Here is a 14,598-nt window from a genome sequence, read left to right on the forward strand (position 1 = left end):
TCTAGACGAGTATTTCCATAATCCATTGGTTATGCTAGGAATGATAGCACAAAAAACACCCGCAGTGTATATATTGGTATTATATGAAGAGTTTCTCATGGTACAGAAATTATGGATGTGGGAGTGTGAAAGTCTGTGCATTTGTTCAAAATTTATCAGTCTTGCACTGAACAATTTAAGACCAAAATGTTGACACTTAAAATAAAATCATGCCCATTACACTGGTACAGTGATTCTACATGTACATCTTGCTAATGTGCTCTATTTTAATAACATTTAGCCCAGATTTTGGTATATAATTGCATGCACAGGTTTTATATGATTTTTTTCTTTCTCAAAGTACAGTATTGGCTGGAGATGTATCTCCATTTCCAGCAGATTCGGCAAATACGCAGAGATAAAACATCTAGGTAAACATCCAGTGAGACAATGATAAATGAATTGTGTGCTAGTTTGAACATACCTGAGATGCTGATAGTGTTAATTTCATTCAAAAAATGTACATGAAGTAAAGGTTAAAATCAGATAATGTAGTCCCATTCTGGGGGAAAAAAAACACCCACAGATTTTATTATGTTGTGTTTATGCCAGGAAATTCAATCAGATCTCTTAGTCACCTATCCAGAAATTGAGGTGGTAATTTTGATTCAAGTTTTTACTACATACAATGTAAGAAAATGCCAAATTTGAAAACTCTTCTCTTGACTGTAATGAAAGTAGTTGTGAATGTATTGTAAAAGTATATTCTTATCTATTCATAGCGTTGAAATCTTCAGTTTGTGTCTACATCTTTTTGTGGCTGCTTAGCAATTAATCTGTTTTATTACCTCCTTTAATGGAGAATGTCTTAATGTACTGACTATAACCTTTTATTAACTTCAGCAAGATTTTTGCAAGATATATTAATGAAAGAATACCTGCAAACGGTAAAGGTAAGGTTACTAGCTTGCTATCTTCTTCTTTTTCCTAGGTACTTTATACATTTGACTATGTAAACACACTTTTCTCAAGGAACCTATTTTGAAACCCCTAGCTTGTTCAAATAAGCCTTTCAAAAAGGTTATTACACTTACTAGCTCTCACCTTCTGGAAAAACAAACTCTTGGTGGAAAAATTGCACATTACTTGGAAAAAATTTTCCAGCATGCAATGGGGGAAAAAATCAGTGTCTCACAGCAGGGAAATGCTGTTCTGAGGGATCCCACTGCTTTCCACATAGATCTCTACTGCTATCAGACTCAATGATCTGAAAGGTTTTTATGCCTTTTGTAATAGATAATACACATCAGACCCAATATTCCTGTACAGTAAAATATTGTTGTCGAAAATATTTCCATTTTCCTTTTAGGAACATGTTACTTAAGATAGAAAGTAAACTATAGTTCTTGTGCTTTCTTTCATTAAAAAATGACACATTATCTTTCATATAAGATATCTATGAAACTAATAGATCAAACCTGTGTTAACTTAGAAGTAAGCATCCATAGCCTATTCTCAGATGAAACCAGTTTTTATTTTTCCAAAAGTAACATACAGTAGAGTCTCACTTATCCAACACTCGCTTATCCAACGTTCTGGATTATCCAACGCATTTTTGTAGTCAATGTTTTCAATACATCGTGATATTTTGGTGCTAAATTCGTAAATACAGTAATTACTACATAGCATTACTGCGTATTGAACTACTTTTTCTGTGAAATTTGTTGTATAACATGATGTTTTGGTGCTTAAGAGGATTTATGGAAGCCAGGTACCTTTTAAATAAGTTTTAGGAGGTAAATGGAGGGGGCTTCAGGGTCCAGATCTAATGAGGTATTTAATTAATTCGGAGCAAACCAAGGAAATCTTGGTTTGTTCCAAATTAATTTGTTTTTACCGGAGGCATTGTTTGGACACCTCTGGCAAAAACTGAGAAAGGTCCCACATTTTGGGACAGTCTGGATGGGCCCACAGATCACTACACCATGATGGCTCCTACCAATCTATTACAACAAAGAGACAAGCATATTTTCTGCTACAGTTATAGGCTTGCTGGTTTTCTTAGGAAGTACTCATCCTGAGCTTGTGTCATGCTCTGTCTGGAAAGCACTGAAAATAATTGGACAGGAGATATTTCTCCAGTGATTTTAGCCTGAAAGATTTTACTAGGTGTGAATTTTACCATCATACTTGTAAACTGAAGACAAAAGAAGTCATTAACTGAAATACTTTTTTATTCTCTTTGTGGTGTGATTATTTGATTTGAATCATATCCCACCATGTTTCCAAAACTAAAATCAAAGCATCTCAAAATAAGATTGAAACCAAACCCAACAAGTACAAATTAAAATATCCAAAATGGCCACATTAAATCATAATTAAAGAAACCATAATACTGAAAACTGTGGAATTAAAATTAGGATTAAAATGCATTGATATAGAGGATCACATCCACCTGCTAAAAGTCCTTTTCTCAGCAGCCAGCCAGTTACCTACGTGTATTAGTACTAGTGACCCTTTCTACACTGCTATATAAAATCCATCTTATCTACTTTTGAACTGGATTATATGGCAGTATAGATTCATATAATCCAGTTCAAAGCAGATAATCTTATTTGATAATCTGAATTATATGGCAATGTAGAAAGGGCTTGAAAGGTGGTCTAAGAATAGTTCAAATGAATAGTGAAAAATCTCAATTCAGAGCAAAATGACAAAATACAACTCACCCTTGGTATGCACAGATCAGAAATACATCTCCTTAGTATGAGCAACAGCAGTGAAGAAAACCAAATGTACCTGTGACACCTGATTTTCTAGATAGCTGTACCCATGGAAATTTCACCCTACCACAAGTCAGCATTATTACTTGTTTGGTAGGTTACAGGTGAAGTTATTGAAATTTTCATAAACTTATGAAAAATGCAGGAGGAAACTTCAGGTAAGCATTGGTAGACATGCAGGAGCAATAATAATAACTTTCATGAAACTGTCTGGCTTTATTTATGATATAGCAAAGGAGACTCAAGGTTTGTGTTTGTAGATGAATATTCAGGCACATTTTGAACTACAGTACTCGCAAGCATGAGAGCCATACAGACTGGGGCTCCAGCTACAATTCCATATAATCCAGATTATAAAATCAGATCATCCACATTATCTGCTTTGATCTGGATTATAGGAGTCTACACTGCCATATAATCCAGTTCAAAGCAGGTAAGATGGATTTTATATGGCAGTGTAGAAGGGGCCTGGCACTACATAATGCGAAGACACTAGTTTCCGCTGGGAAGACAGAGTCATCTGAATCTACAATACAAAGCCAAATGACAATACACTGTATCATTTGCATTTGAGAGCAGATCCATATTTTGAAAGAGTTAGTAGAGTACTGTGGCAGTCTATGAGAAAGAACTGCAATGAACCAAGATAAAAAAAACCTTTTTAAAAAATTCTTGCCTAAGCCATTAACTAAGTAGGCAGCCTTAAGTAAGCCACTGTACTCAGTTCCAGCTTTTCCATCTCAATATGGGGTCATATTTCCTACTTAATGTGAAAAGGATTGTTGTACAGCTGTGAATGCAAGTGAAGCACTTTTAATACTTGAAAGCCTATAATCAAGCTAAGTATTATCATAATGAAGCTGCAACTCTAAATGTGAAGCCAGAAGGAAATTATTGTAGGAAAATCAAAAGTGTGGCTGCCATCTTCATGCATTAGAGATTCCTACTATTACTACTATCCACTCTCAAATCGTTCTTTTCACTCCCCACCTGAATAAATAAGATTATGGCTGCAACTCAGGGAAGAATAACTTCATTCTTTTTGCCAAATAACTATAAAATGTTGAAGTCATATTAAACTTACTGGACTGTGGCACCATTACATGGTGGTGGAGGATGATTGTAGAGGTCGGGTGCGCCTGCTCTGCCTACGTTTTCAGTCTCTGTCATGAGTGGTTAAGGGAGAAGGATATAGTGTGTTACCACCATGTACACCCTAACCACAGATTCTTCCCAAGATAAAGGTTTATTCATCGTGTCAGAAGTGACTTGAGACCATACTGCAAGTTGCTTCTGGTGTGAGAGAATTGGCCATCTACAGAAACATTACCCAGGGGACACCTGGATGTGTTACCATCCTGCTGGAAGGCTTCTCTCATGTCCCTGCAAGCTAGAGCTGACAGATGGGAGCTCACCCCTCTCATGGATTTGAACCAGCAACCTTTAGGTCAGCAACCTAACCTTGAGGTCAGTAGTTCAGCTGGTACAAGGGTTTAACCCATTGAGCCATCGCGGCTCCTTAGGGTAAGGCTTACTACTCTATTTACTTTTGAAACATGAAAACATTTCAACACATGAAAACATATGAAGTATGGCAATGTAAGTGCAACCAATAACTTTTTAAAGTAACATTACAAATCCTGATCTTGAATCACCTTTCATCCTTCTGAAAGGAAGATGTATGGGCTGTGTTAAGACTTTTCGAAGGTGTAATATACTAAGTATTTATAGCAGTTTGATACCACTTTAACTACCATGGTTGGAATATTGGGATCTGTAGCTTGGGGACGGGGATTGGCTTCTCCGTCAGAAAGCTCTAACTCAAAAGTATGCTGAGGAGTGACATGTTCTTCACCAAACTAGAAATCTTATTCCATCAGATGGAGCCAAGACAGTTAAAGTGGTGTCAAACTGCGATAAATACATTGTGCGAATACGCTCAGGCCCCTTCTACACTGCCATATAAAATCCAATTTATATGCTTTGAACTGGATTATATGACAGTGTAGACTCCTATAATCCAGTTCAAAGCACACAATGTGTGAAAATCTGGATTATATGGCAACTTAGAAGAGACCTCAGAATCAGCCAATGTCAAAATTTAAGGGATGATTTCCATGCACTTCATGGAAAATTGCTGAAACTCAGGCATGCAGATGCTGCAGGAGTCAACAATATGTAGGGGTGCCACTATATCATGCAATGTCATATATACTATAAAGGATTCAGCAGTGTATGTCTTCTATGCATGAGCCATAGGAATTAATGACTCTCAAACCACCTTCAACTTTCTAAAATCTGAAAGATTTTTGAAATCTCTTCAGGTAAGATCCCCTAGATTCCAAGAAATGTTTCAGCCAGATCCCGTATTCACAGGACACTGGTGTGGATCTGAATAGGACCCACCTGCATGCATATTGTACACATAGGACCCTCTCTCCATTGGGATATACATTCTCGCAGCTTGAGTGTCGCTGCTCTAGTTTCTGAGTAGTTTGCAAGATCAGAAAATATGATCACAACACAGGAAGTTGGCCTCAGGGTGGCACTTCTTGCTTAATTAGAACATACATCAATATTAATGCTGAATATTTTGGAATTTAATGTGTCTTCAGAAAATTACATTAACCCAATTTGTTTCTGCTCCAGACAAGGGCATAGTTATTACGCTAAAGTGTTTTGTTGAAAAACTGTTCTGGTAGACTGTGGAAGAACGCTGTCAAACTTTGTTGTTAACACAACACTAATTTGTTACAGCGTCTGGTAAGGACTGGTTTAAATAGCACGTCTAACATTTATGAAATAATTGTACAACAAATTATTCTGTAACAGCTCTGCAAGTGTGTTTTAGATAACTGCATCATGCTATTGATGATGAATTCATTAATCATATTTGATGCTCCAACAAACTCTTTTACATTTCATATTAAGTGCTTGGTTAACTGCGATCACTTTTAACAAGGAGTAATATTAAATTAATAATGTTAATTATTATGGTTGTTAGCCATAAAAAATAGCAGCATTAGAAGGCACACTGTCACATATAATGGCAGTTCTTAACACAGAGAACATCCACCTCAAGCTTTGACCTCAAGCATTCATTCTTCATAAGATGCCATAGACTTTGTTCTAATGAGAAAAAAGTGCCACTTGATTTATCTGACTTCTCTCCCCCTCCTATCTGGTTGAGTAGGCCATAGCCAAATACCTTGCAAGAATCCCAGATTTACTCTGATTAAGACACCAAAGTTGATACAGTTCCATTGGATGTAAACTTGGCTCCTGTTTGTCCAGTGTTGGTGGATACTTTTCTATCTGGCAGCCTGAAAATTTTGACAGGATCCTTTGAGAGGTGAGACATGTGCTCTAAACATTTGCTCTTCCTCGCAAACAGGCTAAAAAGCAACTGGTGGAGCAGGTAAGAAAATGAGTGATGGCTCCTTTTGTCAAAGCAGGTTCCTAACACACTTGAAAGAGGCTGTGGTAAGATGTCTTCTTAAGAAACCTTACCTGGATTCAAATGCATTTGATAACTATAGGCCAGTCTCCAACCTTCCATTTTTGGGCAAGATGCTAGAGCAGGGGTCCCCAAACTTTTTAAGCAGAGGGCCGGTCCACAATCTTTCAGACTGTTGAGGGGCCGGATTATCATTTGAAAAAAAATACAAACAAATTCCTATGCATACTGCACATGTCTTATTTGTAGTGCAACAACAACAACAACAACGAAAGAACAATACAATATTTAAACATGAAAACAATTTTAACCAACATAAACCTATTAGGATTTCAATGGAAAGTGTGGGTCTGCTTCTGGTCAATGAGATAGTCAAGTTAATTAGGATTGTTGTTGTTGTTGTTGTGTGCCTTCAAGTCATGTCAGACTTTGGCCGAGCCAAAGTCTAAAATTAATTATTTATTTACTGCATTTATATCCCACCCTTCTCACCCCAAAGGGGACTCAGAGCAGCTGTATGTACATACAATATATTATATCATTAGCATAACACAATATTAGCATTACATATTACTATATTGAACTATACCACTATACTATTATATAATATGTAATATATAACATATAATTAATATTATTATATGGTATTACTATTAGTATTATATTGTATAACATAAGATTATTATCAATATTATATGTATATACAATATATTATATTATTAAAACTGATATAAAAATATTATATTATAAAACTGAGGGCGGGGGCCAGGTAAATGACCTTGAAGGGCCGCATCCGGCCCCCTGGCCTTAGTTTGGGGACCCCTGTGCTAGAGCATGTTTAGCTTAGAGAAAAGAAGGACGAGAGGAGATATGATAGCAATGTTTAAATATTTGACAGGATGCCACATTGAGGAGGGAGTGGGCTTGTTTTCTGCTGCTCTGGAGATCAGGACAGAGAGCAATAGATTTAAATTGCAGAAAAACTATTCCACCTAAACATTAGGAAGAACATCCTGACTATAAGAGCTGTTCGGCAGAACAATATGCTGCCTCAGAGTATGGAAGAGTCTCCTTTTCTGTTGATTTTTAAGCAGAGGCTCAATGGTCATCTGTTGGGAGTGCTTTGATTATGTGTTCCTGCATGGCAGAAGGTTGTTCTGGATGGCCCTGGTGGTCTCTTCCAATTCTATGAGGTGGCTCCTGGAGTTCTTTGATATATGAGGTAGCTTATGCCAATTATCATATTGACATATTAACATATTAAACACGCTTGGCTAAAGATGCAGGATTTCAAAATTTTTTTAAAGGACTAAACACCCTCTGTCTGGGTCCTTCCACCCTGCCATATAACCCAGTTCAAAGCAAATAATATGAAATGTTATACAGCTGCCTGGAAACTGCCTCTGAAACTCTTGGTTTTATTTCTTCCACATCATAAGTTATTTTATGTAACATCTATGACATCTTTCAATATTTTGGAAAGATTTCATTTTAAAACCCCAAATCAGACAAAAATTGCATACTTATCGTCTACAAATGGGTATGTGGGAACAAGGGAAAGGTATGAATCTTCAACCTGTCAATTTATACCAATTTATGGTATTTCAGGAACTGCCTGCCTGAAAACTATTCAGATTCGTTTACTGACATATTGTTGCATTTGCCTTTGTCCTTACACATATTTATTTGGACATTGAAATATTGCCATGTACAAATATAATTCAAACCATTAAAATCTATGATTTAAACAATAAAAATTCTAAAACCATATGGTAATAAAACAAGAACAGTAGATATAGCAAAGAAAGTGATATTGTTATCAACTGCAGCCATTCTCTCCCAGTCTAAACTGTCTGGGATATACATCTCAGGTACTTTATGTACCTGAGATCTATGTACCTAGCCCATTTACTGGGCTAGGATTGACAAATGACTAATGAGAACTATTTGGTTATGAAAGCACTAGCAATACTCTTTCTTTTGCAGGACCTAATTGTTTTCAAAATGGATTTTGTTATTTTTAAATGTCTGTTTGCTACCTGTGAAAACATGATTCCAAATTACAGTGTAGCATGGCTACATTATAGCCTGGGATCTTTTCTCCAAAGTACACATATTGGTAACTTGCTTAGTGCATAATGTTCTGCTGTAGACAGTTATCGAAAAACGTTTAGAAACTGTGTATGTGTCTTGAAGTCACCTATTGGCTTATGACAGCCCCATGAATTTCACAGGATTTTCTTAGGTGAGAAATACTCAAGGTGGGTCTCCCAGTTTCTTCCTTTGGAATACGGTATGCAGTACCTGGTGTTCATTGGCAGTCCCCCATTTAAGTACTAACCAAAGCTAACTTTGCACAGTTTCCACGATCAGATGAAATCTGGTGTATACAAAATTAGTGACCTATGGATGCGAGAGCTGGACCATAACGAAGGCTGAGCAAAGGAAGATAGATGCTTTTGAACTGTTGGAGGAAAATTCTGAGAGTGCCATGGACCACAAGAAGATCAAACCAGTCCATAGTTCAGGAAATAATTCCCATTGGAGGGAAGAATATTAGAGGCAAAGATGAAGTACTTTGGCCACATAATGAGAAGACAGGAAAGCTTGGAGAAGATAATGATGCTGGGGAAAATGGAAGGGAAAAGGAAGAGGGGCCAGCCAAGCACAAGATGGATGGATGGTATCCTTGAAGTGACTGGCTTGACCTTGAAGGAACTGGGGGTGGCGATAGCAGATAGAGAGCTCTGGCATGAGCTGGTCCATGAGGTCACGAAGAGTCGGAAGTGACTGAACAAATAAACAACAACATTCTATATAAAAGATATGTGACTCTGATTATGAAGAAACTCCATGAACATCTAATTTGTACTTTCCTAAGGCCCATTTTTAGATCTTTGGTGAATATTGTCACTGGCCTCAAAGGTTTTCTCCTGATACAGTAGAGTCTCACTTATCCAACACTCGCTTATCCAACGTTCTGGATTATCCAACACACTTTTGTAGTCAATATTTTCAATATATCGTGATATTTTGATGCTAAATTCATAAATACAGTAGTTACTACATAGCATTACTGCATATTGAACTACCTTTTCTGCCAAATTTGTTGTCTAACATGATGTTTTGGTGCTTCATTTGTAAAATCATAACCTAATTTGATGTTTAATAGGCTTTTCCTTAATGCCTCCTTATTATCCAACATATTCGCTTATCCAACATTCTGCCGGCCCGTTTATGTTGGATAAGTGAGACTCTACTGTAGTTCCCAGATGCCCCGATCATTGGAAATTATTGTGGTTATACCCAAAAAGTCATTTGTGTTTATAGTCTTAGAAGTTTTGGAATGTACATTAGCTCTGAAATCCCAATACATTACACAACACAGCTCGCATCCTTCTGGTTAGTGTCAATTAGAGTAGATCTATTCAGTCAATTTTGAATGGCAAGTCAACAGGTAATTAAATCCCATTGATTTGCTTGGTCTACTCTACTCAAGACTAACAACAGGATTTAGGTCAGCAATGAATAACGATGCACAGGGGTACACAGCAACACTTTCACTTCAGTCAAGTATTTGGATTGCTTTATTTTATGGTTTTGACCACTTCTCCCACTCCCTATTCTCTGATATAATCATTTCCTTTGACAACATTCTTAAATAGTTGTTATCTAGATAGCTCATCTTTCCTTCTTAGTTTTAAAATAGGCTCTTTAAAAAAACAAGCATGACTGTTGTCCTGTGTGCATAACAGAATTTATTTCCAAGTAAATAAATTTCAAAGTAAAAACGTACAGTATCAGTCCTCCCATTAGGAGCTAAATGAAACATTATCCTCCAAGTCCATTGAAATTAGTGGGACTTAACATAACTAACAAGTTCCACATACAGTAGAGTCTCACTTATCCAACATAAACGGGCCAGCAGAACATTGGATAAACAAAAATATTGGATAATACGGAGGGATTAAGAAAAAAGCCTATTAAACATAAAATTACATTATGATTTTACAAATTAAGCACCAAAACATCATGTTTTAAAAGAAATTGACAGAAAAAGCAGTTCAATATACAGTAACTAGCTGTGCCCTGCCACATGTTGCTGTGGCCCATTGGAATTGCACTGAATAGCTCCAGTTTTTGGGGGTTTTTAGGCCCTGTGGAGGTTCGTGACGTGATATTTTGTGATTTCAACCTCGAGGCGTGGATGATGGATTGTGTTGTGAAATTTCAAGGTTGGGGGGTGTTTAGGTTTGTTGTTTTGCTCGGTGCCAGGATTCCATCACTCTTTGATATATATAGATAGAAGATGCTATGTAGTAATTACTGTATTTACGAATTTAGCACCAAAACATTGCAACATTTACTGCAAAAACAATGACTGTTAAAAGGCAAACTGCGTTGGATAATACAGAACATTGGATAAGTGAAGCTTGGATAAGTGAGACTTTACTGTATTTCAGTAATTTGTTCTCATTGAATCGATACTGCATTTTATGCTTTGCTAAATGTAGGATGTAGTACAGAGAATGAAAATTCTTAATTTTTTATTCCCGTTTCACATATATATATATATTTATGGGATCTGCCACTAGAGACTAAGTACCGGGTTGTGTTTCTGTAGCCCATGCCCATCCATCTCTCTGAACACACAACAGGTAGAGAGGTACGCCTCATTAGCTATAGCATCATTAGGTGTTTCTCAACTTTTCTGTCTACAGAGAATGTTCCTGCAACTGTTATTCAAAGAAGTCATGGCTCATTATATCCCAAGGAAACTTTTGCTGCATTTGTATCACATTATCTAGCACTTTTTATTGTTGCAATGAAAGCTAAATGATGGTTTCACTGGGTCATATGGGAGTAGAAATGTATCTGCTCTGGAACTAATCTCCAGGCCTGGGACTCATTTGCTGGGCAGTTGCCTCTGTCTGCCAAGACCTTCTTTCAGGACAGCTGTCCCTCTGCGAAATTAAGTAGCACCAAACACTGTGAAGTCCCATTAATTTAATTATCTAATGCCTTCTGGGGAATAAAGCCCCACACAGCCAAACTTGTCAGTCTCAGTTAATGGAAACCAATTTAATGTCACCTATTCCTTTTTTTTCGGAGAAGCCACAACCCTGATCAAAGCAATGGCAAGTTTGCTATGAATTTTTTTTTGTTTGTCTTACAAATACCATTCTTTCAGAAGAGGACAGAAATGTTTAAACTCATTTCCCTTACTGCAGGAGGGAAGTGAGTAGTTATTGCTGTTAATTGCCATCAAGTTGGCTGCAATTTGTGGCAACCTTTTGAGGCTGGATCTACACTGTCATACAATCCAGATCACTAAAGCAGATAATCCAGATTATCTGCTTTGAACTGATTATATGAGTCTACACTGCCATATAATCCAGTTCAAAACATATAATCTGTATTTTATAAAGCAGTGTAAATGCAGCCCCGGTGGCGCAGCAATTAAACTGCTGTGCTGCAAAATGTCGGTGGTTCGAATCCAGGGAGCAGGGTGAGCTCCCGCTGTTAGCCCCAGCTTCTGCCAATCGAGCAGTGCAAAAACATAGCTCAATAGGTACCACTCCGGCGGGAAGGTAACGACGCTCCATGCAGTCATGTCGGTCACATGACCTTGGAGGTGTCTACGGACAATGCTGGCTCTTCGGCTTAGAAACGGAGATGAGCACCAACCCCCAGAGTCGGACACGACTAGACTTAATGTCAGGGGGAAACCTTTACCTTTACCAAGATGGGGTCTGAATAAAAGGCCTCCCAGGATGCATATATGCTTTATGAGAAGTTTTATGTTTTATATGATACTTTTGATTGATCTACATTTAGTGGTCTGTAAATTGTCTACGGTGTTCCCTCACTTTTCACTGGGGTTAGGTTCCAGGTCATGACTGGACTTAACGTCAGGGGAAAACCTTTACCTTTTTTACCTACACTATTTTAAGTCTTTATCAACCAACCGTGTGTTGATAAATCGCCTTCTCTGCCTCCTGTTGCCGCTTGGGCTCCTTTTCTCTCCCTTTGGCTTCTCCTTCCTCCCTTCCTTAGGCTGTACATTGTAATTTTTTAGGATTTAGAATAGTCTTTTAGAGTTTATTGAAAAACTGCAAAATAGCGAATCCGCGAAAAGTGAACTGCGAAGTAGTGAGGGAACACTGTATTATGTTTTGTATTGACACTGAATATTTGTCATTTTTTACTATGGAAGCCACCACGAGTCCCTTTGGGGAGAGAGGGTGGATTAAAAATAAAGTACTATTATTATTATTTATCTGTACTGTAGAATTAATAGAGTTTGAAACCATTTTAACTGCCATGGGTCATTGCTATGGAATCATAAGAGCTTAAGTTTGACAAGGTCTTTAGCCTTCTGTGACATAGGCGTCTTCTACACTGCCATATAAGTTCCAGATTATCTGCTTTGAACTAGATTACATGGCAGTGTAGACTCAGATAATCTAATTCAAAGTAGATAACATGGATTATCTGATTGGACAATTTGTATTATATGGCAGTGTAGAAGGGGCCAAAGAGTAACAGTGCTTCAGCAAACTACAGCTCCCATGATTCCATAGCACTGAGCCATGGTAGTTAAAATGGTTTCAAATTCCATTTTAACTGTTTTTAAACTTTATATCCACTCACAAATATTTGTTCTTTTAAAAAAATGTATTTGTCTTATTTAATTTTTTTATTAAGTTGTGCAATATGATTGTTAGCGGCCTTGAATCCCCGCAGGGAGAAAGGCAGGGTTTAAATAAAGTTAATAAAAATAATGTTTCATAATATTTCTAAAATGCAAACACCTCAAATGATCATTTTAGCTTCTTGAGGAAATTCCCTGATTTTATTTATTCCTCTTCTTTGTATTGTATAGATTTCCATAGTCTTCTGGTTCGTTGTAATGTCTCCCAATGGGCTGTTTCATCTAGGAATAAGACACACACTTTAAAAATAAAAAAGAGATACTGTATTCCATGCTCCTTTCCCTTTTCTTAAGGTTTTTAAAAATCAAATTTTCATTTTCTTGGTATTATTATTATTAATTTTTTACCTTCAGGAAATAGAGATTTTCACCATAACATGGGAAGGAGGAAAAAAATCTTTAAACACCTTTAAAGCTAACCATTTTACACTGCTATAGGCTTTGTGAGGAAGTTGGCAATAGTTCATAAAACCTTATTTTGTTATGCCCAAAATCATTATTATTATTGGGCTGCTCATGTTCCAGAAGCATTCTCTCCTAACGTTGTGCCCACATCTATGGCAGGCATTGTCTGAGTTGTGAGATCTGTTAGAAATTAGGCAAGTGGGGTTTATATATCTGTGGAATAATGTCCCAAGTGGGAGAAAGAATTCTTGTGTTTCTGGCAAGTGTGAATGTTGAAACTGATCACTTTAATAAGTTTTTAATGGCCTTGCAGATTCAAAGCCTGACTGCTTTCTGCCTGTGGAAATCCTTTGTTGGGAGGTGTTAGCTGGCCCTGATTATTTCCTGTCTTGAATTCTTCTGTTTTCTGAGTGTTGTTCTTTATTTACTGTCCTGATTTTAGAGTTTTTAAATACTGGCAGCCAGATTGTGTTCATTTTCATGGTTTCCTCCTTCCTTGTTGAAACTGTCTACATGCTTATGGATTTCAGTGGCTTCTCTGTGTAGTCTGACATGGTGTCATCAGGTGCTCTGCTATGGCTGACTGTTAAAAGTGGTCCAACCACCATCTCCAGACATGAAACAATCAGGGACAGCTAATACCTCCCAACAAGTGATTCCCTCAGGCAGGAAGCAGCCAGGCTTTGAATCTGCAAGTTCATTAAATGCTAATCAAGGCGATTGTTTGCAAAGTGATCATTCACACTTGCCTCAAACAGACAAGAGTTCTTTCTCCCACCCTGAACCTTCCAGATAAAATAAACCCCACTTGTTTAGGGCCCTTCAGACAGCCCTATATCCCAGAATATCAAGGAAGAAAATCCCACATTATCTGAATGTGGACTCAACCCAGTTCAATGCAGATATTCTGGGATTTTCTGCCTTGATATTTTGGGAAATAGGGCTGTGTGGAAGGGCCCATAGTTTCCAACAAACCTCACAACCTCTGAGGATGCCTGCCATGGATGTGAATGAAACTTCAGGAGAGAATGCTTCTGGAACATAGCCATACAGCCTGGAAGACTCACAGCAACCCAGTGATTCCGGCCATGAAAAGCTTCGACAACGCAGCATTATTATTATTATTATTATTATTATTATTATATATAAAAGTTATCTTCAGGGTAGGTACAGGCATAAAGTGTATATGAAGCATAAATGAATCTTGGGTTTAGACTAGGGTCCCATTTCCAAGACACCTCATTGAGGTACATATATGC

The 14,598-nt window shown here is 37.4% G+C and overlaps 1 protein-coding gene across 4 annotated transcripts in view; it reads right to left on the minus strand.

Annotated features, from left to right (window-relative positions):
* The window catches only part of sts (steroid sulfatase), a 130,212-nt gene that overhangs the window by 114,350 nt on the left and 1,264 nt on the right, over positions 1–14,598 (minus strand). The window contains exon 1 of one of the 4 annotated variants that reach the window (XM_062975299.1): positions 3,847–6,798. The exons of the other annotated variants lie outside the window; for them this stretch is intronic. The gene's annotated coding sequence lies outside the window, so the exon portion shown is untranslated. Of the gene's footprint in view, positions 1–3,846; positions 6,799–14,598 lie in introns of those variants that run through there. 4 annotated transcript variants of the gene reach the window in all.

Source organism: Anolis carolinensis, chromosome 3, assembly GCF_035594765.1.
Source record: "Anolis carolinensis isolate JA03-04 chromosome 3, rAnoCar3.1.pri, whole genome shotgun sequence".
Lineage (NCBI taxonomy): Eukaryota > Metazoa > Chordata > Lepidosauria > Squamata > Dactyloidae > Anolis > Anolis carolinensis.